The 25,575-nt window shown below is 38.4% G+C and overlaps 1 long non-coding RNA gene and 1 pseudogene across 1 annotated transcript in view; one reads left to right on the forward strand and one right to left on the reverse strand.

Moving 5' to 3' along the window:
• LOC142872938 (uncharacterized) overlaps window positions 1–25,575 on the reverse strand; it is a 111,270-nt gene that overhangs the window by 34,989 nt on the left and 50,706 nt on the right. The window lies entirely within an intron of this gene.
• Window positions 4,145–25,575, forward strand: part of LOC105879423 (actin-related protein 3 pseudogene) — a 37,164-nt pseudogene continuing 15,733 nt past the window's right edge.

The raw sequence follows: 25,575 nt of genomic DNA on the forward strand, positions 1-25,575 counted from the left end.
CCATCAGGGGCTGAATAGCACAGAGGTAGAGGAAGGGAGAATTCACTCTCTTTGCCCAACTGCTTGAGCTGGGACATTGGTCTTCTCCTGCCCTCGACTGGGACTTACACTATTAGCCCTCTGGTTCTCAGAACTGCACCACCGGCTTTCCTGGGTCTCCAGCTTACAGACAGCAGACCCCGAGACTTTTCAGCCTATGTGATTATGTGAGCCAAGTCCTTATAATATATGCTTTATTTATACACACATACATATACATACATGTATATATTGCCCTGTAATTGCCAAATCACAGTAATGCTTCTGCATACCTGCATTTCAATTCAAAGAGTATGAATGAAAAATCATGCCTTGGTATTAAGAAACTCCTATTGAAATCTAACTTATGTATTTATATATTATAAACTAGGCCTGTCACTCACACAAGATAACAAACAAGTCCATGGAATTCAAGTGGCCTTGTCAGTTGCAGAGTTTAGTTAGTGTAAATGCTAATTAATTTGCTTTTATCATATTTATATTTATTAGCATAAATCTACGATGAGCGTCTACCCCATATTTCAGATATTCCCAGAAATAAAAATAAATTTTATAGCAGCACAATTCATAATTGCAAGGCTATGGAAACAGCCCAAGTGCCCATCAATCCAAGAATGGATTAATAAAATGTGGTATATGTATACCATTGAGTACTATTCAGCTCTAAGAAACAATGGTGATATAGCACATCTTATATTTTCCTGGTTAGAGCTGGAACCCATACTACTAAGTGAAGTATCCCAAGAATGGAAAAACTAGCACCACATATACTCACCAGCAAACTGGTATTAACTGAGCAGCACCTAAGTGGACACATAGGTACTACAGTAATAGGGTATTGGGCAGGGGGGGGCGGGTATATACATACATAATGAGTGAGATGTGCACCATCTGGGGGATGGTCATGCTGGAACTTAGACTTGTAGGGGGAGGGGGGAAAGGGCATTTATTGAAACCTTAAAATCTGTACCCCCATAATATGCTGAAATAAAAAAATAAATAAAATTAAAAAATAAAAACCTATTTGTTTAAGCTATTAAAAAAAAGAAAGAAATTATTTCAACCCAAAGAGCAGTTATACACATTATACCCAAAATATCACTCCCACTCTTTCACACTGACTCTAAATTTCTATGCCCAATTTCCTAGACCATGACCTGACCCTACTTTAAATGTCTATTTATTTTCTAGCCTCAGCCTCTGTTCCAGGCATGAAAGCCTCCACATTATTGTCCAAGTACTTTATAGTTCTCTTTATAGTTCTTCTTCACCTTCACTCAAGCCATTCTCCTTATTAAACTACTTTTCTCCTCTGCCGCTTCTGGTCCTATTGCATGAATTGGGATTCTTTGAATTGCAAGTGACAGAAACCCAACCCAAATGTGTTAAGTAAAAGCAAGAATGCATTGGCTTACATAATGAAAATGCACAGAGTAAACTGGTTTCAGGCATAGCTGGATCCAGTAGCTCAAATGATATGACCAGATCCAGTTTCTCTCCATCTCTCACCTCTTCTATATACTGAGTTGACACCATTATCAGCCATGCTCCCCCTCATGAAGGCAAATGGTTGCAGTTTAAAAGAGAGGCTCATCCCCAGTAACTCAAAAAGTCTTTATATTGAAACTTATTAGCCCTGATTGACCTGAGTTGGGTCATGACTGCATCCCTGAACCCACTGTGGCCTTACGAATAGATTCATGGGATGGCTTAGGATTTGGTCATATGATGCCATGGAGCCAAGAGTGAAGTCAGGTTCATCTGAAACTCATGGGCTGAATGTGACAAAGGGGCAGTTAGTTTCCCAGAGCAAAATTAAAAGATTATTATCACAAGGAGGGAGAGTGAGTGTTGGGAGCAAAACAATAGAGATTCTCTCCACATCTACGTATCTACTGGGGCCTGGCCATATTTTCCCTCCACAGGGCGGTTCCAATACAAAATGGTTTTCTGGGTTGTTGTTTTTTTTCACTTATTGTTAATACCAAACAATGTACTCACATTATAGAAATTTATTCACTAACTTCCAAATGGGTGCCTGTTTTATTTCTCTAACTACATTGAAAACTCCTCTGGACAAAGATCATGGCATTTCTCCTTTTGCATTCTTTTCTTGTTGGCATTCAATAAATAATTAACTTTGTACTAGGCACTGTATCTTGAGAATTTCAAAGGCATGACTTCAGCTCCTTAAAATCCCACAATCCAAACCAGTTACAGTGGAGAAATATTGTATCAAATTTAAAAACATTAAGCTGAAACAACAAGAGGTATATTTTTGAAAAGGCATCATTATGTGTTACCTGCATGTACTTCCCCAAGAAGGTTTTTCACTTGTATGTCTTGGAATAAGGTGAAGACCAATGACATAGATGTAGAAAGTGGCCCCAAATACCCTGCTGGGATCGGGACTTGACTATGGCAAAAAGTTAGTTAGATATGTGGGAAGCAGAGTTAGCCCTGCTGTAAACCCTGCATATAGATTCTACATTATTCTATGATTGCTTGGACAATATCTAGCAGCACTACTCCTCCCCAAAGCCACCAGCCAACAACAACAAAAAAAAACAATAACAACAACAATAGAAACCCAGAAGATTCTTTTTCTCTTTGTGTGTTCTACTCTGCTTCACTTCCATCTTTGAAAAGGAGTGGAGCATCTGGCTCCAGGCTAATGGTCCAGGGAGTCAGGTTAACAGGTTAATGCATTCAAACTTCTGCCTCTCTCCTTAGAGTTTTTAACCACATTCCAAGTCCCCATTGGGAATTGCTTTGCCCACATGTTGGGGATTAGACTGTATTGAGAGGATCATAGCTGAAAGTGAAACTGAGCCCTGGCTCCCTGCAAAGGCATCGCTATCCATATTAACTAGTTCCTTGAATCCAGTACAACTTCAGCTCCGGCATATTTTAAGTTCCTGGTATTTCCATTAAGTGGAAAAAACAGACGCTTGAAGCCAAGTCTCTCCCCCCCACACACACTTTTAACAAGTAAAATACTTTATGCTAGCTTTCCCAATAGTACATTTTATGGAACAACAGGACAAACTGTTAAATTGGTGGGATATCACAAAAAAAATCCCAGGGACCCAATAGCCTGAGTTATTTGGGTGGGGGATGCAGGCCCCAGACCCTGTTGCACCTCCTTAATCTCCTTGGAATCTTGGAAGTGCTATTTAAATGTACTAAGCTGCTTTCCTAATTATTAACAATGACAGATATGGATTCAAATTGCAGGTTGAGAAATGAGAGATTTGGAGATTCAAAAATAAGAAAGATCTCATATGTATTCTTCCTTTTAATCATGCAGCAAATATTTACTGAATTCCTGCTGCGTGTTAGGCATTATGCTAAGAGCTGGGGGTATAACAGAGGACCAGTCAGACAGTTGCCCATGTACTAATAGTAAAGGTTTTATCTAGAAAGCTGTAAAAATAGGGTATGCTCTCCCTCTCTCACTGTGGGCTTGAGCTGGGTAAACTCACCAGTCCTTCAGGTTCTTGCTGGTTCTGTGATTCTGAGTGCCCACCCGCCCCTATTCCCAGATCCACCACGGCACTGGTTTAAAGGACTCCTCTCGGACTATGGATCAATCTCACTGACCAAGGCCCCTTTTTGAGTTTTCAAAGGTGACATCTTCAGTTTAAAATCAAGCAAGGTCATCTGGTGGGACATTTCCTAGCGGACATTAATTTGTCAGACTGCAATTGTCTTAAGGGCATGCCTCACTGTTCAGATAATGTGTGGTAAGCATGTCACTGTCTTCAGAGAAAGAGTACAATATAAATACCAAACTTCCGGCATGGTTGTTTCCTCATTGTCTATTTCTAACTCTTTGAATTGCTCTTCTTAGAGTCCTTTGATTTGCAGGATCCTGCATTCTTGCCATTGGTATTTAATCCATAGGCAGAGCTGGGGGGAGGAAGTGGGGGTGGAAGTGGTGGCACATTTTGCCATAAGACAGGAGCCTGAATGCTCTGAGCTTCAGGATTCCTTCCAGTTCTGTTAATTGAAGAAGAGCAGACTGAATACAGGAAATTACACTTAGCGAAAGTATTCTTTCATGATATCTCACTTGCCTTTGGGGAAGCAGCACAGACCCAGCATGATGCCAGCAGGCTTCTGGGGTCCAGGCAAAGGGGTACAGAAACTGACAAAGCCTAAGGTGAGTTCAAATTCCACCCAAAGAAACCAGGATGGAAAGCAGGAAAGTATCACAGAAAGACAAATACTGTATGATTCCCCACTTATATGAGGTATCTAGAGTAGCAAATTCGTAGAGACAGAAAGTAGAATATTGGTTGTCAGGACCTGGAGGAAGAGGGGAATGGGAAGTTGTCTAATGGATACAGAGTGTCAGTTTTGCAAGATGAAAAAACTTTTGGAGATTGATTGTACAACAATGTGAATGTACTTAATACTGAATAGTACATTTAAAAGTGGATAGGATGGTAAATTTTATGTTATGTATATTTTACTATAATTAAAAAAAAAAAACAAAAAAAACAGGAGAGACAAATATACTAGTAGATCAAAACTCCTTTTGTGAGGAAAAAATTGGAAAGCAAAGCCCCAAAAGTCAGGAGCATGACAGGCATTGGATAGGAACAGGGGCTACAGAGAAGAGACAGTGCCCAGGACTGTTTTCAAAATCAGGGTTTTATGCTCAAAATATGGGAGCTGTTGTGCAATACCATCTGGATGCCCTGGGTTAGAGTCACAATCACGGTGAACATTTTAGACAGTAGCAAATGCCTTTGGTCTGCACTACAGAGAAGAGGCATATGCCTCAGAGATACATGGTTTGAACCTTTAGGTCCAACTTCAGAACAGAGCAAAACTTTTCTAATTGTACTTAACATATCGTTCTTTTGGCCATCACCAAATTGAGCAGGAGCCTCAGAAAGAAAAGCATTCCTTCCTTGGGTAATGGACTCCGGGAAGTAGAAAGAGGAAAAGGAAAGAATTAAAATGACATGACAAAAAAGAATCAACGAAAAATATCAAGTGTCATTGTGTCATAAAATTTTTACTACTTGTTTAGAAACTGTTTGTGATGTTCACAACTTTGCCACTCCAAAATAATCTGGTCACTCCAAATTGAGACCAATAAGTATTTTCAGGCTGTAACCCATTATACCACCCCTCTTTGGAGTGCCAGAAATGTGCTCCCTGGACTTCAAGCTCCACATTTGCAAAATTGAAGACAGACCAAACATGTTTTTCCCCCTGATTTCTCTTTCTTAGTATGGCACTAGCCTCCTCACAGCCACCCTTGAACTGTCAGAGTCAAAGGAATTCTCCTCAACCCACACCAATCTGGTTGCCAAGGTCCCTCAACTGTGCTCAGGGATACTTGCCATACCTATCTCCTCCTCTCTGTTGTCTTTGCCTCTGTTCTAATTCAGCTCTTAACATCAGCCTTTTGTTCGATGTCTTGCTAGAACTTCCTCACTGGTCCCAACTTCACTCTCCTGATATCCACTCCAACCTTCAAATAGCCACCTGAGTGACAAGCTTATACTCCCTCCTTAAATGTCTTCAGCGGCTCCCCAGTGTTCACCGATCAAAGTCCAGACTCCTAAGTCTCAATTTTATATTCCCACACAATCTTTCCCAAATTCCCCTCTTTCTCTACCTTCCACTACGCCCCGTTAGGTACCTCTGCTTTGCCATATCATACTACTCGCCATTCCCCAAACATGCTAGGACATTTTACACGTCTGTGCTTGGAGTATCCCTCAACCAGGATACTCTTATTATCTTCCCCATCTTTTTCACGTGTTGGAATTCTACTCATTTTTATATTTCATCCCCAATATTATCTCCTCCCTGAAAGTCACCACAAGCCCTCCCATTGGAATGAATCCTTTCTTGTTCACACCCAACTGTTACTAAATGACTAATACTATGTGTTGGGTACCAAGTCACAGGCCCTATTTTCAGAAAGCTTAGGGTAAGCCATAAAGAAAACATAGTCTTTATTTTACACTTAGCGAAAGTATTCTTTCTACAAAGAATACATTCTTTCCCCAAAGAATACTACAAAGAAAACATTGTAGTCTTTATAGTATTCTTGCCTATATTTGTGTTTACATTTTTATCTCCCCAGCAAGATGATACATTTCTTGAAGATAGGAAACATGTCTCACTAACCTCTTTAACCTCCATGGATGTAGTAATAGTGTTTTGAATTTAGTAGGTGCTCAAAAAAAGTCAACTGATTCAATGAATAAATAAATGGAATAATTCATCCTTACATGCCAACTTACCATATCATTATATTCTAGCCTTTAATGGCAAGGAAACTTCAAATATTTTCATTTTTGTGTTTCATTCTCAACAAGGAATTCAAAGTTACTCATTTTCATGTTTTTAAAAGCCACCTGATAGATGCAGTTTAATATATAATAAGTAGTAGCTTTTCTCTTTCCCAGCAACATCTAGTCAGAAATGAGGGGGAAAAAAGTCTCATTCACATTAGCTACAAAATTGTTAAATATTTGAGAATAAACTTAAGAAGGGTATAGCACCAACTTGAAAGAAAACATAACTATTACATTTTATTAAAGACCATAAAACTAGATCTAAATCAGTAGAAAGATATACCATGTCTCTGGAAAGGAATAATTAAATAATAAAAATGTATTTTTCTGAACTGATGCATAAATTTAATGCTGCTCCACTCAGCAAAAGAAAAAAAAAAAAGAAAACCGGTGGATTTGGCAAGTTTTATTTGACATCAAGCCATATATGCATCCCAAAAATGTTACGTACCTTACTAAAAGTAATATTTATTTTCCTTAACATTAGTGCTAGTAGACTTATTTGCCAGATATAGACTATGATATGCAATCATGTGGTATAGACATTTCCTGGACACATTTACAAGGATATCTTAGAAAAACATTACATTCTCTCCCTAGTGTTGAATTGCATTTTAATTTAGACTCTCTGAAGATGCTGGATGTGCAGAAATTAACAGCAAAATCTGCTAATAATACATTCCAAATTCTTTGTAGATAACTGTAGATAACTGTAGATTATCTACAGTTAGATAACTTAAAATATCAAGTGTCATTGTGTCATAAAATTTTTACTACTTGTTTAGAAACTGTTTGTGATGTTCACAACTTTGCCACTCCAAAATAATCTGGTCACTCCAAATTGAGACCAATAAGTATTTTCAGGCTGTAACCCATTATACCACCCCTCTTTGGAGTGCCAGAAATGTGCTCCCTGGACTTCAAGCTCCACATTTGCAAAATTGAAGACAGACCAAACATGTTTTTCCCCCTGATTTCTCTTTCTTAGTATGGCACTAGCCTCCTCACAGCCACAGTAGATAACTGTAACTTTGATGAGGAGGGATAATGCTGGAAAGAATTCTGTAAGCCCCATCAGAGAATCCTCTGACATTTGTGAGCATTTCCCTAAATGAATAGTCAAAACAGAGTAGGAGGAAAGAGGGAGGAGTATCTTTGGTGGGTTTGATAGGTTATTGTTCAAACATAGTCACACAGGCTACTTTATACTTCACCATAGGAATTATTTTGGCCAATAGACCATCAGCAGGTGTGACATGGCCAAAAACTTGAAAATCACTTGCACAACTGACATTGCTCCCTTTCACTTCTGTCATTTCTGTTAGAAGAACATCCATGGGTGAGCCTCATGATCCCAGGAGGAAGAGACACACATGGAACAATCTTCTCCAGCCAGACAGCCTCAACCAAGAAAACCCACAGACATGTAGGCTAAACAAATGCTCTTTGTGGTATGGCCCGGTAATCCAGGGAATTCTCCCACATCTTACCCTAGTCTACTAAAGTGGTACTACCAGGAGTCTGCAAGAGTCACAGCATTACTGGACTTGAGGTGCTCCCTAATGCTAATGTCACTGCCATGACCAAAAACTTAGATCCCAACACTCAATTCCCTTTGAATACCTGAGAAACCTTCTCAAGAAGGATGGGTACAAACAAGCTCAGACTCTGAAAATTAGAATAAATACCTGACTCTTCAATGTCCAGACATCAATGAACATCCACAAGCATCAAGAACATCTTGTAAAACATGACCTCACCAAATAAACTAAACAAGGTGCCAGTGATCAATCCTGGAGTGATGGAGATATGTGACGTTTTAGACACAGAATTCTAAATAGCTGTTTTGAGGAAGCCCGGTGAACTTTAAGATGCACAGAGAAGGAATTTGAAATTCTATCAGAAAAATTTAACAAAGATATTGAAATAATTTTTAAAAATCAAGTTGAAATTCTAGATCTGAAAAATCCAATTGACAAACTAAAAAATGTGTCAGAGTCTTTCAAAAGCAGAACTGATCAAGCAGAAGAAAGAATTAGTGAGTTTGAAGATGAGCTATGACAACACAGAAAGAAGAGAGAAACAAAAAAGAGTAAAAGAGAATGATGCACACCTATTAAATCTAGAAAATAACATTGAAAGGGCAAATCTAAGACTTATTGGCCTTAAAGAGGAGGCAGGGAGAGAGACTGGAGTAGAAAGTTTATTCAAATAATAACAAAGCACTTTCCAAACCTAGAGAAAGATATCAATATTCAGATACAAGAAGGTTGTAGAACATCAAGCAGACTTAACCCAAGAAAGACTACCTCAAGGCATTTAATGATCAGATTCTCAAAGGTCACACATAAAGAAAAAATCCTAAGAGGGGCAAGAAAAAAGAAACAAATGATATAGAAAGAAACTCCAATACATTTTGCAGGTACTTCCCAGTGGAAACCTTACAGGCCAGGAGTAAGTGGCATAACATATTCAAAATGCTGAAGGAAAATCTTTAATCTGAGTATATCATATCCTGCAAAAATATTCTCAAACACAAAGGAGAAATAAACACTTTCCCAGACCAAAAAGAAAAAATAAAAAAAAAAGCTGAGGGATTTCATGAACACCAGACCTATCTTACTAGAAATGGTAAAAGGATTTTTTCAATCTTAAAGAAAAGGACATTAATGAGTAATAAGAAATCATCTGAAAGGATAAAACTCACTGGTAACAGTAAGTACACAGACAAATACAGAACACTTTAATTGCAGTGTGCAAACCACATATATCTTGAATAGGAAGAATAAAAGATAAATCTATCAAAAATAATAACTACAACTCTTTAAGAGATGGATAATATAAAAAGATATAAATGAAAATAACAAAAAATGCCAAAAAGGTGGAAAATGGAGTTAGAGTGTTTTGTTTTTTTTTGTTTGTTTGTTTGTCTTTTGAAAACACAGTTCAGTTGTCATCATTTTGAAATAATTGATTATAAGATGTTTTTTGCAAGTCTCATGGTAACCTCAAATCAAGAAAAACCTATAAGAGATACACAAAACATAAAAAGTAAGAAATTAAAACACACTACCAGAGAAAATCACTTTTACACAAAGAGAGAAAGGAAAAAAAGAAATAAAGAACCACAAGACAACCAGAAATCAAATAACAACATGGCAACAGTAAGTCCTCATGTGTCACTAATAATATTGAATGTAAGAGGACTACACTCTCCAATCAAAAGACATAGAGTGGCTGAATGGAATTTTTTAAAAAGACCTAACTATATGCTGGCTACAAGAAACTCATTTCTCCTATAAAGATGCATATAGACTTGAAATAAAGGAATGAAAAAAGATATCCCATGCAAATGGAAACCAAAAAAAGAGCAGGAGTAGCTATAGTTATTAGATCAAATAGATCAAGACAAGACTATAAAAAGAGACAAAGAAAATCATTACATAATGATAAAAACATCAATTCAGCAGGAGGCTATAACAAGTGTAAATATATCCACTCAACACTGGAGCACCTAGAAATATAAAGCAAATATTACTGGAACTAAAGAGAGAGACAGACCCCAGTATGATAATATCTGGAGACCTCAACATCCCACTTTCAACACTGGACAGATCATCCAGACAAAAAATCAACCAAAATATTGGATTTAATCTGCACTATACACCAAATGGACCTAACAGATAGTTACAGAACATTTTATCCAACAGCTGGAAAATAACATTCTTCTCCTCAGCACATGGATCATTCTCAAGGATAGACCAATGTTAAGCCAGAAAACAAGTCTTAAAAAATTCAAAAAATTGAAATAATATCAAGTATTTTTTCTGACCACAATGGAATAAAACTAGAAATAAATAACAAAAAGAACTTTGGGAATTATATAAACACATGGAAATTAAACAAGGGAATTATATAAACACATGGAAATTAAACAATATGCTCCTGAATGACCAGTTGGGCAATGAAGAGATTAAGAAGGAAAGATAAAAATTTGCCTAAACAAATGAAAATAGAAACATAGCATACCAAACCTAGGGGATATAGTAAAAGCAGTAATAAGAGAAAAGTTTATAGCAGTAAATGCCTATATCAAAAAAAGCAGAAAAACTTCAAATAAACAACCTAATGATGTATCTTAAAGAATTAGAAAACCAAAAAACACAAACTTAGTAAAAGAAAAGAAATAATAAAGATAGGAGCAGAAATATATTAACTGAAACAAAAGTATACAAAATAACAATAAAACAAAAGATGAATTTTGGAAAGATAAAATTGACAATCCTTTAACCAGACAAACTAAGAAAAAAAGAGAGAAGAGCTAAATAAATAAAATCAGAGAGAAAAAGGAAAAATTACAAGTGATACCACAGAAATTCAAAGAATCATTAGAGACTACAATGAGCAACTATATGCTAAAAAACTGAAGAACCTAGAAGAAATGGATATGTTCCTAGACATGAACAATCTGCCAAGATTGAACCAGGAAAAAAATCCAAAAGCTGAATAGACCAATAACAAATAATGAAATTGCATCAACAATAAAAAGTCTCCTATCAAAAATAAGCCCAGAAAAAACTCATGGCAGATCAAGATGGCGGATAAGAAACACAACCAGAAAGAGTGTCTCTGCCGGAAAGACAGATTCTAGCAGAAATTAGAAAAAAGAAGCAAGAAGGTGAGCATACAGCAGACGAGGGCCAGAAGGAGGGGTATCTGAGACACCGGGAGACTCCACGGGAGGAGGCTTCGGAGCAGAACTGGAGCTGAGACCGCCCGAGCAGCCCAGAGACCAGCGGGAAGGGTAGGTGGATAAATCACCTTTCCCCTCTCCTGCATTTGGGACTGCTGGTGGGCTCCCCAGTGGGTGGAGAGACCTGCGGACACCAGCCAGAGACTGCCGAGCCAGCTAGCGGTGAGCCTGTAGCAGACACGGCACCAGACTCCCAAATCCCTGTGCACCTCCATGTGCACAGACCCGAGCCGCACGGCAGGTGCCATATTGCCTCCTTCTCCCCTCCGCCAACCCTACCCGCGGCTGCCAAGAGAGGCGATACAGCCACCAGCCGGAGGCACCTCCAGGGAACCGGACCTTCCCATTTGGGACCCTACAGCTGACTCAGGGGAACTCAGACTGTGAGCTCCCTACCCGCCCGCCCTCCCAGGTGCTGCTGCCACGGTGTTCCCAGGAGAACGGTGCCGACTCAGAGGCTGAGAGACACAGACACAGCTTGGGCTCCCTGTGGGTGAATTGGGACCGGAACTCCTCTCCCTGGTGGGGATACAGTTTGAACTCTGGAACCCAGAGGTCGGACCTGCAGACCAGATCCCGTGCACCGAGGTCTAGCATTGCCCAGGCACAGAAGGGATATTTGTGAACAGCCTGCAGAGGTGTGTGTGCCTTCAGGGGCAGATCAGCATCCTAGAGGGCAACACTCCCACCAAAGGGAGGCCATGCACCCAGCCCAGGCAGCGTTTCTGCGCAGGGAACCTCCCCGCAGGCATCACAATCCGGGGAGGCCTGGTGACGTGTGGTCTGGCCTGCTGGCAGAGGCCCAGGAGTAGCTGCAGAGTTGGGGAGGGTGGAAAGAAGCGAGGCCTGCTCCAGACTGCGGGTCTCAGACAGCCCCAACCCCACAAGCAGACTTTCTGGCTGAGCGGGACCATTCCAGCCCTGCCCTGACAGCTTTTCCTGGAAGCAGAGAACAGAACTTTGACCCCCCTACTAACGGCATTGGTGGTGCCTGAGGGCAGGCTTACCCAACCCAACTCCGCCCAGAACAAGAGCTGATAACAGGACACAAAAACAACAGCATAGCCTGTTCCTCCAAGCAAGCGCCACCTACTGACAGGGACAGCATCCTGCACAGCCTTATCACGGCACCCACTGACTCATTATACAGGGAGTGGTCGAATCTCACCCACAGACACCACCTAACGGCTCAGAAACTAAACAAGGCGTGTGAATATCCAAACAAAAACCTAAGGAAAGAAACAACAACTGATCGACATGGGAAGAAATCAGCGAAGGAACTCAGGAAATATGAAGAACCAAACAGAAAACACACCCCCAAAGAGGAGCACCAGTCCCCTAGAAACGGACACCAACCCAAATCAGGCAACCAAAATGACAGAAGAGGAATTCCGTATGTGGATCATAAGAACACTCACCCAGCTGCAACAACAACTCAATAACCAACACAAAGAAACCACAAAAAGCCTCCAGGATCTAGAAAAAGAAATGGACACAATGAAGAAAAGTTTAACCGAACTCCTGGAAATGAAGAATCAATTCAGGGAACTACAAAATACAGTGGAAAGTCTCAAGAACAGGGTAGATCAAACAGAAGAAAGAATCTCAGAGCTTGAAGATAACACCCTCCAACTAAATAAAACCATAACAGAGATAGAGCAGAGAAACAAGAGAAAAGAGCAAAGCCTACAAGAGCTGTGGGATTATGTGAAGAAACCTAATGTGAGGGTCATAGGGTTACCAGAAGGAGAAGAAGACAACACCCAAGGGTTGGACAAGCTGTTTGAAGATATAATAGACGAAAATTTCCCAGGCCTTGCTCAAAATCTCAATATACAAGTTCAAGAAGCTCAGAGGACCCCTGGGAGAGTCAATGCAAACAGGAAGACATCACGACATGCAGTCATCAGAGTGACCAAAATATCAACTAAAGAGGCCCTTCTAAGAGCTGTAAGACAAAAGAAGCAAGTGACATACAAGGGAAAGCCAATTCGAATAACACCAGACTTCTCTAATGAGACTTTACAAGCAAGGAGAGACTGGGGCCCCATTCTCACTCTTTTGAAACAAAACAATGCCCAGCCTAGAATCTTATTCCCTGCAAAACTAAGCTTCATCTATGAAGGAGAAATAAAGACATTCTCTGACAAGCAAAGTCTCAGAGAATTCACCAAGACAAGACCAGCCCTACAAGAAGTACTCAAAACAGTGCTACGCACGGAACACCATAATAAAAACTCACGAATATAAAAAAACCAAAACCCAAAGATTAAAGGCCAGATAATACAATGGCTCAAGAGAGAAATCAAAGCAACAACATCCAACCCAACAGAATGAACAGTAATCTACCTTACCTATCAGTTCTCTCAATAAATGTGAATGGCTTAAACTCTCCACTCAAGAGACATAGGCTGGCTGAATGGATAAGAAAATACAGGCCAAGTATATGCTGTCTTCAGGAAACACATCTAACCTGCAAGGATGCATATAGACTAAAAGTAAAAGGGTGGAGATCAGTATTCCAGGCAAGTGGAAGCCAAAAGAAGGCTGGCGTGGCAGTTCTAATTTCAGACGATTTAGTTTTTAAACCAACAAAAGTAGTGAAAAACAAAGAGGGTCATTATATAATGGTGAAGGGCACACTTCAACAAGAAGAGATAACAATTTTAAATATATATGCACCCAACTTAGGTGCACCCAGTTTCATAAAGCAAACTTTACTGGATCTAAGCAAAAGGATTAATAGCAACTCCATAATCACTGGAGATTTCAACACCCTACTGACGGCACAAGACAGATCCTCCAAACAGAAAATTAATAAAGAAATAATGGACTTAAACAAAACCCTGGAACAACTGGGTCTGAGTAACATCTACAGGACATTCTACCCAAAATCCACTGAATATACGTTCTTCTCATCAGCTTATGGGACATTCTCTAAGATTGACCATATCCTAGAGATTTACACAAAGTAAATCTCAAGAAATTTAAAAAAATAGAAATCATACCACGTACCTTCTCAGATCTCAGTAGAATAAAAGTAGAAATCAACCCTAACAGAAACTCACATTTCTACACAAAAACGTGGAAATTAAATAACCTCCTACTAAATGATTACTTCATAAGAGAAGAAATCAAGATGGAAATAAAAAAAATTCTATACTCCTGCACTGCTGGTGGGACTTCAAACTAGTTCAACCTCTGTGGAAAGCAATATGGAGATATCTTAAAGCGATACAAGTGAATCTACCATTTGATCCAGCCATCCCATTGCTGGGCTTCTACCCAAATGATCCAGTAACACTCTACAAAAAAGACACCTGCACTCGAATGTTTATAGCAGCACAATTCATAATTGCAAGGCTGTGGAAACAGCCCAAGTGCCCATCAATCCAAGAATGGATTAATAAAATGTGGTATATGTATACCATGGAGTACTATTCAGCTCTAAGAAACAATGGTGATATAGCACATCTTATATTTTCCTGGTTAGAGCTGGAACCCATACTATTAAGTGAAGTTTCCCAAGAATGGAAAAACAAGCACCACATATACTCACCAGCAAATTGGTATTAACTGAACAGCACCTAAATGGTCACATAGGTACTGCAGTAATAGGGTATTGGGCAGGGGAGAGGGGGGCGGGTATATGCATACATAATGAGTGAGATGTGCACCATCTGTGAGATGGTCATGCTGGAGACTCAGACTTGTGGGGGGAGGGGGAAATGGGCATTTATTGAAACCTTAAAATCTGTACCCCCATAATATGCCAGAAAAAAAAAAGCCCAGGACCCAATGGCTTCACTGCTAAATTCTATCAAACATCTAAAGAGGAATTAATACCAATCCTATTCAAACTATTCCAAAAAATCCTGGAGGAAGGGATACTCCCAAAATCATTCTATAAGGTCAGTATCAGCCTAATACCAAAAACATACAAAGAGACAACAACAACAACAAAACTATAAGCCAATATCTCTAATGAACATAGATGCAAAAGTCTTCAACAAAATACTAGCAAGGTGAATTCAACAACATATTAAAAAGATTATTCATAGTGATCAAGTGTGATTCATCCCAGGGAAGCAAGGATGGTTTGACATATTAAAATGAATCAAAGTGCTACATCATATAAACAGAAGAACAAATACTATCCGATCATTTCAATTGATGCTGGAAAAGCATTTAATAAAATTCAACATCCCTTCATGTTAAAAACTCTCAAAAAACTGGATATCACAAAGGAAAATAAGTCATTTTTATCAAAAAGACACCTGCACTTGGATGTTTATTGCAGCATAATTCACAATTGCAAAGTTGTTGAATCAACCCAAATGTCCATCAATTCATGACTGGATTAACAAAATGTGGTATAAGTATACCATGGAATACCACTCAGTCACAAAGAAGGATGACTTAATGCCTGTTGCAACAACATGGATGGAACTGGAGACTATTATTCTGTTCGGTTTTTTTTTGTTTGTTTGTTTGTTTTGTTTTGTTTTGTTTTTTTTGAGACAGAGTCTCGCATTGTTGCCCATGCTAGAGTGAGTGCCGTGGCATCAGCCTAGCTCACAGCAACCTCAAACTCCTGGGCTCAGGCGATACTACTGCCTCAGCCTCCTGAGTAGCTGGGACTACAGGCATGTATCACCATGCCCGGCTAATTTTTTCTCTCTATATATACTAGTTAGCCAATTATTTTCTTTCTATTTATAGTAGAGATGGGGTCTCGCTCTTGCTCAGGCTGGTTTCAAACTCCTGACCTTGAGCAATCTGCCCGCCTTGGCCTCCCAGAGTGCTAGGATTACAGGAGACCACTATTCTAAGTGAAGTATCACAAGAGTGGAAAACAAACACTATTTGTGATCACTATTAAATTTGAACTAACCAATCAGCACTAATGTGCATAATGGGAAGTAAAACTCAATGGAAATCAATTAGGGAGGAGAGGTAAAGAGAGAATGGGTGAAAACCTACCTAACAGATACAATGAACACTATTGTGGTAACAGACACACGTATAACCCTGACTCAAACATTTTTAAACCAATCTTTGTACCCCAAAACATTTGTACCCCCAAAATATTAATACTTTGAAATTTTTAAAAAATGGATATTAAAGGAACATATCTCAACACAATAAAAGCCATATATGACAGATCCACAGCAAGTACCATACTGAATGGGGAAAAATTGAAAGCCTCTCCTCTAAGATCTGGAGCAAGACAAGGATGCCCACTTTAACCACTGTTATTCAGTACTAGAATTTCTAGGTATAGCAATCAGACAGAGGAAGAAATAAAGGGCATCCAAATCAGAAAGAAAGAAGTCAAATTACCATTGGTTGCATATGATGTGATCTTATATTTATAGAAACCTAAAGACTCCACCAAAATACTATTAGAACTGATGAACAAAGTCTCTATGAATTCAGAAATAAATCCACACATCTGTGATAAGCTCATTTTTTTACAAAGGTGCCAAGAACATACATTAGGGAAAGGTCCATCTCTTCAGTAAATGGTGCTGGGAAAACTGCATCCATATGCAGAAGAATGAAACTAGACCCCTAACTTTCACAACATATAAAAATCAAATCAAAATGGATTAAAGACTTAAATCTAAGACCTGAAACTATGAAACTTCTAAAATAAACCATTGAAGAAATGTTTCAAGACATTAGTCTGGGCAAGGACTTCTTGAGTAGTATCCCCAAAATGCAGGCAACCAAAGGAAAATTGGACAAATGAGATCACATCAAGCTAAAAAGCTTCTGCACAGTAAAGGAAATAATCAACAAAGTGAAGACAGAATCCACAGATTGGGATAAAATATTTGCAAACTATCAATCTGACAAGGGATTAATAACAATATATAAGGAACTACAACAACTCAATAGCAAAAAAACAGCTAATATGATTTAAAAATGGGCAAAGGATCAGAATAGATGTTTCTCACAAGAAGGTTTACAAATGGCCAACAGGTATATGAAAAAATGGTCAACATTATTAGTCACTATAGAAATGCAAATCAAAGCTACAATGAGATATCATCTCACCCTTAGGTGATCCAAGAAGATAAAGGAGCTCACACTTTATAAATGCACTCAAAGTATATAGTTGAACTTGATTTTTTTTGCTTTCAGAGGAAAACCAAATACATCCCAAGAATCCCTTCATCAATTTATACCCTTCTAGCTTTATTATTCTAATTATAAATGTTTTACAGATTGCTTTTCCATTTTAGTTCTTTAAAAATATTATATAGAGACTTGAAAATATATCATCAGATCATTTCAAAAAATAATTCAAAATTTCAAAAAAGGTAAAATAAGTTGGTTCCTATTCCTTTCTATTTCTATTAGCTGCATAGGATAATCTTACTCGTTAAACTGATGGTCTCAGAGGCAAGAGACACTGATTTTTCTCCTTCCTTTACCCTCTTACTTCCAAAAACAGTCAATTGCTCACATTCAGTCAACCTTTCTCTGCAAGCTGTTTTTTCCATTCCCATTGTACTCCAGATTTCAGGTCCTTGTTTTTTCTCCCTTGGAATATCTGGGGCTTATTTTGTTTTGTTTTTAGTTAGTTTGTTTGTTTGAGATGGGGTCTTGCTCTGCCACCCAGGCTGGAGTGCAGTGGCACAATCACAGCTCACTGCAGTCTTGAACTTCTGGGTTCAAGTGATCCTTCTGCCTCAACCTCTCAAATATCTGGGACTATGGGCATGTATCATCATGCCCGGTTAATTTTTTGTATTTTTTGTAGAGACAGGGTCTCACTATATTGCCCAAGCTGGTCTCAAACTTCTGGCCTCAAGCAATTCTCCCGCCTCAGTCTCCCAAAGTACTAGGATTACAAGTGTGAGACATCACACCCCGTCTCCTTGAAAAATCTTAAAAACCTCTTAACTAATCTCTGCCTCTAGTCTTTACCCTCTACAAGCCATCCTTCACACAAAGTTAGATCCTTAAATCCAGCCTTCAGGGTAGAGTTAGATTCCTGAAACCTATCCCTTGCTCCCCTCTTACAATGGCATCTATTGCCCACAGAATACAACTCAAATTCTCCATAATAAGCAAGGCCCCATAACTTAGGCTCAGCATCTCTTGTTGCAATTCTCATCTCACTGTCCAACTCCTCCTCCTTCTCATCTCTAGCCTCACCCCTGCACTACCTGAGCATACACTGCAATTTTTTGACTTCGCTTACACCATTTTCTCTACATAGAATACCTTTCTTCTTTACCTCAATGTTTTCAAATTCTGTCCTCTCCGTGACACTTTGACACCTCCTCCCAAGTAAGAAATAATCGTTCCCACACCTATGTATGTGCTACTTCATTTTTATGTCTGCCACATATGTCCTACATATGTCCTACAGTACCCTCATTTGTGTACCTGAGGACAAGGATTGTGCCTTACCTCCATAACATAGAGCTTTGCCTTTGTTGAACTTTGATCAATAGACTTTTGCTGAATTGAACTCAAAAGAGCCAAGCTACAGGAAAAAAGGGGGCATTGGAGTTGGGGAGCAGACATTCTATTGAAACAAAAGGTTCTCATTTTTAATTTGACAAATTCTATATAAATTCATTTATGCCACAAAGAGTCTACCCTATAGCTACTGATTAGGCCAAAGGAAAAAATCTCTAAGCAAAAAGATTCATAACAAAACCAATTCTATTCTTTTTATAATTGTTATTCAAAGTATTTGTTCTATTCTTCTGGGACTTTTCTCAAACTCCTGGCCTCAAACAATCCTTCAGCCTTGGCCTCCCAGAGTGCTAGGAGTACAGGCATGAGCCACCCCACCAGCCTCTTCTGGGACTAAGTTCTAAGCAAAAGCTGAAAGACTGGCTAGAACTAAATGATGTTGTCGACATGCTTTGTCTTCAGCACACTCTCCAAGGTAGTATTTGGCCAGAACTATCTGTGCACTCGCTATTAGCCACAGAGAGCCTACCTGTGACCCACCCACAGTGGCAGGGGAAGTGGTTAGGAGAAGCTGAGGTCACCATGTGATGATACTGATGGTTTCATAACGCCTCCATTCCAAGAATATCATGCAGGAAATTGATTCTATTTATTAATATCCCTCTGCTAATACCCACTGTGAACCACCCCAGTATGCTAGCAGACAATACCCACACTAGCCAGAAATAAGAAAGAGTATGTGCTCTGCCCATGAGTGAATGACTGTACGACATAGAGGTGAAGAGACTAGGTTCTGGATTTAGATCCTTACTGTGTACCTATCACTAGCTGAGGCAAATTGCATTACCAATTTATGTCTCAATTTCCTCACTTCTTAAATGAGGATAATAGTTCCTACCTTTGCTTTCTCCACGATTATGAATATCATATGTATATGACCTAATTTACATATGTAAATGTGATTGTTATTGGCCAGAGTAAGTACTCAATAAATATCATTTTTCATTATTAGCATTATTATTGTTTTAATTACTGGAGAGACATATAAAAGAGAATATGGCTATAAGCAACACTATAAAGGAAAAGATGGCATAACTCATATTTTCATTAGACACAATCATGAAGGCCAAAAAAAAAGTAATAAAATCCAGATCTGTACTCACCAATTTCATCTAGCAAAAGTTCCAAATATCTTTATTTATGAAAGTTAACCTGTGTCTTTTCATCTCACCCCTAAGGAGAGCTCTTAAAATTTAATTGGTCTAGTATTTTCACCCTTTTCTCCATCAAACTCTAGATGGGTTAATATAACACCAACTGTTGTTCTGGCACATTCTCTCCCTCCACCAACAGTCTTTTCAGGAAAAGTGAAGATGTTAAAAGGGGAAGATTGGGGCTCATAAGCAGTGGTGAATATGGGCAGAAGATGAACACCCAAAACCAGTAAAAAACACCAGGCTGTCACTCAACCATCACTTTCTGAATAATTATGCATTGATTTTGGTGGACAACAAAATGAAGATGCATTTAAAATTATATGTTTTCAGCAGCACAACCAACATAAGAAGTGATGATGTGAATTTGGTATAAATTCCTACAACTCTTGAGACTGTATCTCTATGCCTGAATGGTAAAATAATCAGCAGATTCTATAAAATAGTATTACAAGAAGTCATTTGATTTCTAGCAAAAAAAAAAAAAAAAAAAGCCTTGGCTTTCACATTGGTATTTGGAAGGCTGTTTTAGAATAAATTTTATTAGCCTGAAAAAGACACTAAATGAATATCCCAGCTGTTATTCCATGAAATAGAGCAATATGATTGTCTTTCTTGGGGTTTTTCCTACTTCATTATATGTATTTAACATTATATGTATTTAACTATCAAGTACCTTCCCCAAATTTAACTTCTAGGCTAAAGTAACTTTAAAGAATTGGACTTGAGGGGAAGGTGGCAGTGTTCCTAAAGGAACAAGAGAAACTATCATATTTTATTGATTGTCTTTGCATGTTTGACATCCAGAACTATTGTTTTTCCACTTCTGGAATTCATATCAGAGATGTATCTTCTTAAGAAAACCATTTTTTTAAGTTTTTTATTTTTTTAAATTGGCACATTAAAAATTGTACATATTTATGGGGTTCGTTGTGATGTTTGGATACATGTATACACTGTGTAAAAATCAAATAAGGGTATTTAGCATATCCATTACCACATACATTGATCATTTCTTTGTGGTGAGAACATGCAAAATCCTCTCTTCTAGCTATTTTGAAATATACAATACTGTTAACCATAATTACCCTATTGTACAATAAACAGCAGAACTTACTCTTCCTGTCTAATTGTAACTTTGTGCTTGCTGATCCATCTCTCTCCATCCCCCCAATCCCAAGAAAATGCCTATTAATTCCTTAGGTGTCTCACACTGATGTTATGCAGTGACATGAACAATAAAGTAAACTTGTTTGGGGCCATACAATAAATCAGTGTTGTGAGAATATCCATGTGCCAGAGGAATAAACACTGATCAGGAAAAACATTTGAAAGCTGATAGCCTCATTTTGATGCACTTTCAGGCCTTTATAACCTCTACCCCAAAAGCCATAGGAAGAGGAAGAGTCAAGGAAGTTGTGTTCAATAATTTCATTATTACTCAAGTAGGTATTAACTACATTTCATCCTTGTAAGTATACAGATAGTTACTAGACGTAGACTTTCTCCATGCCTCCTCTGTTGGGAAAGCCAGTCTTGTACACAAAGTCTTTTGATCCCTGCTTGGCTGCATAAAAATGGGCCTTGGGCCTGGAACACCTCCTTACCAAAACATAAAGATTCCTCACAGCATGTGGTGGGCCTGTTGCCTTGTGTGGGACTATCTTTCGCTGTTTCACACTCAACGTGCACTCCTTTGTTCTGCTAAAGCACAGCGCATGTGTCATATGGCACCTGGCCAATCCCACTGCTATATCTGTTCCCTGCAGCGGAGACAAGGTCTTTCATTCTGCAGCACAAGCGGGGTGTGTAGGCCAATGCCCTGTGCCAGCTGCAGAAGGGACATGCTGGCCACAGGAGACCGACCAATGCCCACTCCTGAAGCTGATCTTGCTCTGCCTCTTCTCTGTGGGAGTTAAATGCTGTTCCAACCAGTGCTTGACTGCATTGCGTTTTCCTTGGCAACTCCGATACTAAGGTGCAGTGGGCAGAAGTGTTGGACTTCTACTTCTGGAAACAGGCAAAAGACGCCACTTGCTTGACATCCTCATATTTGGGACTTCCTCATACTCCCTACACTGGGCCCCGCTGTGTGAGAAGGAGCCAGATTCCAGAGTCTTTGAACATGGTTAACATTAAGTAGTTTAAAAACAGCGAGAAATGAAAGTTCACTAATTTGTTTCCTAACTTTCTAATGCCTAACAACATGAAATGGAGCCATTTATTTATGCTTGTCTGAGTACTTTAATTTTTCCAGGAGGAAAATATTAGGTTGTGAGAGCTAATAAAAACATGATACACCACTTGGGAATGTTTATGAACCATCCCTCTATAAACACAAAAACTTTATCACAAAAGACGCTACTTGCTGTGTTGCATAGAACAATGAAAATATGTTGAAATTAGTAACAATTTAATATCTGTAAATAAAAAGCTGCTCAGCCACAACTGTAATGGTGATTTTGTTATTGTGAATTTTGTCAGCAAACACTTCAGAACAATCTGGGATCAGAATGTTCATCACAAGTGACTTCATATCCCCTCTTCTATTTCTAGGAACAGAACACATATGTATGGATGTGATTGGGGCCACAACACAGTACTATCAGTACATGAAACAGTCTGAGATTTCTTAATTTTGCTAAAATGTGATGATCATTTAGAAGAAAAATGAGGATAAGACATAGTATTTAGTTTTACTGTTGACCTTGTTAAACAGCAAAGCAACTCTGTATTAGAACTTTAAGTTCCCTCATGAGCTAACAATCTCTTTCTAAGATGTGGCAATTGCTCTGCAAAGCATACTCTAAAACTTTCCAAGGCAAAGTAGTAAAGACATTTCAATAATTCAACATCCTTAGACACTGCTAGTAGGAAAAATAATTGGAACAGTCAAGCCTCTGTATTGCCAAACTTTACACATGGACTCAAACCTTTGTTCTAATGTCAGAACTATTTATTAAAGCTGTGGAATGCAAATGAAACATATTTCATATTAGATATGCAATGAATCATCTACATGTACCTAATGGTGAAAGTTCTAAATATTGGGAAATGCAAATACCATCCAAAATTTAAAAGAGGTACATTTAAAACTTCCTTGTATGATGTGTGCTTTAATGTATAATCATTTCATATAGCAATAGAAAGTACTGAGTAGTAACAAAGTACTGAGTAGTAACAGATTAGATGAAAAATAAAATATATACATAATACCCTCAATGAATTTTCTAATTTTTTATTTTACTCAAATTGTATTTGTATTGAATTCTAAAATACTTCTAGAATAGGCACCATATTTCAGGAGGAAAAAAAATCTTTCAGGAAAAGCAAATCTTCCATCTTGTAATAAACATTTTGTGAATAAATAAATGAGTGAATAAAATCTAAAAAACAAAACATAAAAAATAATAAAACCTGAAACTTAAAAATAAATAGAATCTTTATATTTGTTAGACTAGTTAAGAAAGCAGATGTTGCAATAACCTATTAATATGTCTCATAACTTTCCTCAGCCTCTCTCCAGACGCTGTGGAAGACCTGAAATCAAGGAAACATGGACACATACAGAGGCAAGAGGGAGGGGAGACCCAACTCCAGAAAGCTAGAGGGTGGAGTCTGAGAAAGTTCCTCAAACCAAGGATCAGAAATAGATACCATATTAGAATCTGGAATAATTCTGGAGTCTAGAATCTGAAATAACTCTATAATTGCTAGAGATTTCAGGATGAGCAGTCTTGATTCATTGTACCTGGAGGATTTTGGTTGGAAATTCAACTGCCCATAAAGGGAAAACGATGAGTTAGAAATTTTTATAACAACCTACAGTGTGTTACTGCTTCCAGTAACTGAACAATAGCACATCATTCTAGAAGGAATTTTAAAAGTCTTGTAGTTCAACTGTTAATTTAACATGTAAATATGCACCGATATTCAGAGAGGCTGATCAGAAGAAAGCTAAGACTAGAGCCTGTCTGGAGACCTGTTCCCTGCTCTTTCCATAACCACCACTGTTATTTCCTGTTCATCTGTACAGCAAGAAATGGAGATTGGCCCCCACAAATTGGCAGTTATGCATCTGCCCTTGTCTGTCCACAACCTGTTCAGGTGATCTTATACTGTAGAGTCAACATTTCCACATGACCAAAGGTATTGTCTCCTCATCTCTTCTCACATCCTCTACACCATACTGTGTCTTTTCACCATAAATGGAAGCTCAGCAGCACAAGCTGACTGGAGGACTCTGAGTGGAAATATCAGACCAAGCACTGACTAGGCCACTAGCCACACACCATCCCTTCCAGGAATTGTAATTTTCCATCTGCCTTCTGATCACATCCATGGTGGTTTTTTCACTCCACCCAGTCATGATTTTATTGCAGAAACAACTAAGCTACCCTAAAAAAAAAAAAAAAAAAAAAAAAAAAAAAAAAAAAAAACCCTATAAGAGCTTTGAAAAATGTATGAATGTTGCTTGGCAGTCTGACCACTTCATATAACTTACCACCCCAAAAAGTGTTTCATGACATCAGCAAAATGCACACCTAAAGGGAACAAATCTTAAGACCAAGTTCTTTTGAGGCATATTTTAAAATTCTTATTCTAACATTCCTCAGGACACTAATGCCAAGTTCAATATAATATTTAGAACTTCTTCCAGAGTAATTTATTCATAACGTCATTATAGGTCATTTGAAAATTAAACTGAAATTTATTAATAATTTTATCTTATATTTGTGTTTCTCTCTTCCTCTCCCTCTCCTTCCCAAACTCCTCTCTGGCTCCTGTTCCCTTTGCTTCTGCAGACCTAATAACCTCAAGATTAGAAAAATATTTCATAGTTATAAACACCCAATAAAGATAGCTTTTTTATGAAGAACTTTATCTATGAACAGATGGGTACAGTTGGGTTAATAGCAAATTAACTTGGATTACAAAGAACTATATTTATATTAGGCACATTTGAAAGATTATTTACAAGCATACTTTGTGTATTGCTTAAGTAATTTATTGATTATATAAGTTTTCAAAAGAACAAATAACCAAAAAACAAAAATCATTCATAATCTCAAAGTTTAGATATATATCTCAATACTTGGAAGAACTTCTACTGTTTTTTCTAAGTAGATATCATACTTTTTATTTAAAAGCCTACTTTTAAAAAATTTAACATATCTGTTTTCCTATCATTAAATATTTATATTAGGGTTCTCCAGAGAGACAGATCCAATAGCAGATATATAGATATACAGAGACATATGAGAAGGGAATCTATTAGAAAAATTGGCTCATACAATTATGGAGACTGGGAAGTCCCACTACACACCATCTACAAGATGAAGACCATGAGATTCCAATGCTGTGGCTCATGCCTCAGTCCAAGTCCTGAAGCCTCAGAACCAGTGAACTGCTGGTGTAACTCTTAGTCTGAGGCCAAAGGCCAGAAACCTGGTAAGCTGGTAAGTCCTGGAGTCCCAAGGCCAAAGGGCCTGGAGTTCTGATGTCCAAGGGCAGGAGAATAAGAGTGTCTCAGCTACGAGAGAGAGAGGAAGAATTCACCTTTCCTCTGCCTTTTTGTTCTCTTTGGGCCCCCAACCAATCAGATGGTGCCTGTCCACACTGAGGGCAAATCTTCCCCAATCAGTCCACCAACTCACACACCGGTCTTCCCTGGAAACACCCTCACAGACACACCCAAAAGTAATGCTTTACCAGTTGTCTAGGTATTTCTTAATCCAGTCAATTTGACACCTAAAATTAACCATCAAACATTCTTCCATGGTCTTTTTAAATACTTACATGA

Source organism: Microcebus murinus, chromosome 1 (assembly GCF_040939455.1).
Source record: "Microcebus murinus isolate Inina chromosome 1, M.murinus_Inina_mat1.0, whole genome shotgun sequence".
Taxonomy (NCBI): Eukaryota; Metazoa; Chordata; class Mammalia; order Primates; family Cheirogaleidae; genus Microcebus; species Microcebus murinus.